The sequence below is a fragment of the Corylus avellana genome, chromosome ca2, assembly GCF_901000735.1.
Source record: "Corylus avellana chromosome ca2, CavTom2PMs-1.0".
In the NCBI taxonomy this organism is placed as follows: domain Eukaryota; kingdom Viridiplantae; phylum Streptophyta; class Magnoliopsida; order Fagales; family Betulaceae; genus Corylus; species Corylus avellana.
In genome coordinates this window covers 24,036,581-24,039,489 of record NC_081542.1, presented here as the reverse complement: position 1 = coordinate 24,039,489, position 2,909 = coordinate 24,036,581, and the positions used below count along the sequence as shown (strand labels likewise).

The 2,909-nt window shown below is 41.6% G+C and overlaps 1 pseudogene; it reads right to left on the bottom strand.

Moving 5' to 3' along the window:
* Positions 1 to 380: 380 nt before the first annotated feature.
* Positions 381 to 2,437, bottom strand: LOC132172647 (pentatricopeptide repeat-containing protein At5g46460, mitochondrial-like; annotated as a pseudogene).
* Positions 2,438 to 2,909: the final 472 nt, after the last annotated feature.

The following is a 2,909-nucleotide window of genomic DNA, read 5'->3' as shown; positions in this document are numbered from 1 at the left end:
ATAGAACTCCAACTTGCCAGTTTGAGAACTCCCATTTCTTATCTCATAAGCATCACCATTAAAATGTCTATTTAACTGATGAAGAGGACCATCTGGAAACAAAGATCTAGAAGCAACTCCAAATATAGAGAAAGTTTTTGTGGACAAGACAAATCCACTTCTCTGTTCAAATTCTGACAAGGAAATCACTAAATGCCGCAGTATCTACATCCAGGAACCTTAAACTAGCTAAAGTGGTGTGCTTTGTCCTCAAGTCATGCCTAAAGATGGCCAATGAATTTCTCAATCTCATCAATCCTCAGATAGTTTCTGATTTTATGGGCATGATATGATATGATATGATATGCCTAAACATGCTCTACTGTAAATTATTTCAAGCATTATAAAGCCCCCCAAAACAATTTCACATAGTTTGTCCCACAAACCCATGAGTAGCACTACCAATAATCTCCACAAGAACAAATGCCATCCCTGAAGTGATGAAAGCGGCTAGAATGTCTTACAGTGATCTCCCGCCCAACAATCTTCGCTATGAGCTTAATAGCAGAATGAAAGTCGCCACATACACGAAGATTCTTCATTACTGTTATTGTACTCCCCTCAACAGTACTAATCAACCCAAATCCAATGGCAAGCCTCTCGCTATGATAAGACAACATCTCTTCCTTTTGTTCAACCTCAACATCATGCAAAGCAAACTGTTGATCAGGAATATAACCAAATTCCTTCAGCTTTCCTCCCAACCAGACCAGTTTTTTATATATTTTTTCACTGAGTGGATGGGACCTATCTCCAGAAAGAAATTCATACCTTAGCCCCTTATAAACAACCCAACTGGATCCTGCTTGTTTTACAATTCCACTATGTTTCATCTTCCCCCGTATCCTGGAGACATCACCCCAACTTTTTGCAGAAGCATATAAATTAGATAAAAAAACATATGCTGCACTACAATTTGGTTCTAGATCAAAAACGCATTTTGCAGCTCTTTCGGCCACATATAAGTTAGAATGCATCTTACAGGCACTAAGCAAAGCTAGCCAGACTCAGGAATTTGCTTTTATAGGCATGTTTCTTATGAACTCCCTCTGCTTCTTCCAACTCGCCAGATCGGCCCAAGACATCAACCAGACATGTACAATGTTCAAGCTTCACCTCAATATGTTTATTTTGACTGAAATATTTGAAAAAATACCTCCCTTTCTGTAACATCCTGTAATGGCTTCACGCAGTAAGCAGCCCTGTGAATGTGATTTCATCTGGTTCTACCCCTGCGCGTATCATTTGGTTAAAGAGAGTTAGAGTCCAGAAGCCACACCCATGTTGTGCACATCCAACAATAATTGAATTCCATGAGACAATATTCTTCTCCCAAATTCTTTTAAATACAGCAACCCCATCATTTATATTTCCACATTTAGTATACATGACAACAACAGAATTACCTACAAAGACATTGGTTTCCAAACCCAGCTTAATAGCTCTTGTGTGGACCTCTTTGCCTATATCAAGAGCCTCTAATTCAGAACATGAATTCAATGCACTTGTAAAAGAAGATTGATTTGGAAGGACACCCATCTTTATCATATCCCCAAAAACCTTCATTGCATCCTCATGCTTACAATTTAACCATATCCCGTTACAATAGATGTCCATACGGCTACATTTTTATGCATTACCTCATGGAAAACCTTGCCAGCATCCTCTATTTGCTTGCAATTTGAATAAAATGCAATAAGTGAAGCAGATATAAATTCATCAAAGCAGTACCCTAACTTAATAATCTGTCCATGACTCTGAACACCTAGATGTGAAGCTAATATATTTGCACAAGCTGTCAATACACAAACAAATGCAGTCGAAGTGGGCTCAAAAGGCACAAAGCTTCATTGCTCTTCCCATTCTGGTCAAGCCCTCCAATCATCGAAGTCCACGAAATCACATTCCGACAAGGCATCTCCTCAAACAATCTCATACCATCTTCAACCTTACCATTATCACAATACCCATAAATCATCGAATTCCAGGCCGCCGCATCCCTCACTGCATCTCCCGAAACAAGCGCTCGGCCATCTCAACATTCCTGAATCGTAAAAACCCGTTCACCATCGTCGTACAAGACACAACATTGCTCTCCGGCATTTCATTAAAAAGCTTCACAGCCATACCCAAATCCCCATAATCGAAACTCCCTTTTATCATAGAATTCCCGGAAACCACGTCTCTCTTCGGCATTTCGTCAAAAAGCTTCAAGGCCTCTCCGAGCCTACCATTTCGCGCATACCCATTGATCATCAAAAAGCTTTCTGCCGCCATAATCCGGCCACCACTCCGGCGACCTTTCCGTCATAAACCAGTTTCTAACCGGGTCATCCGGGTTTAAAACTGGTCCAAAACCGGTTTCCAGCTGGTCCAATAAATTCGGCCTACCTGCTCAAGCTGGCCAACTCTCAAACCGGTCCCAGAAGGCTCAGCCGAACGGGCTAGTCAATCAACCCGACTCACGGGATAGACCCGGTTCACTCAAATCCGAAACAAATTGGAACCGAGTAGGCCAACCGGATCAATTCTTCCAACCCAGTCCAATGTAGTCAACCCGGTTCACCGGGTTAGACACGGGTCACTTCTTTTCGGGTCAGACCATATTCAATGGTCTACGGGTCTTGGCCAATTTTTGCCCAATCAAACCGGCCAACCACTAGCAATTTAGCCCATCAAGCTCAATCGAATAATTTTTCCAGGCCAAGTTCACAATCTCAACATCCACTTCTCTCTGTATTTCCCTGATCTCCTCCATTTCTTCCTTCTTGAACATCAAGGAAACCCCATTATCATTCTCATTATGCCAATTTACAACAGAAAGCAGAATTCTCCGGTGCAGATCGATAATACTCATCCTCATTCTCATC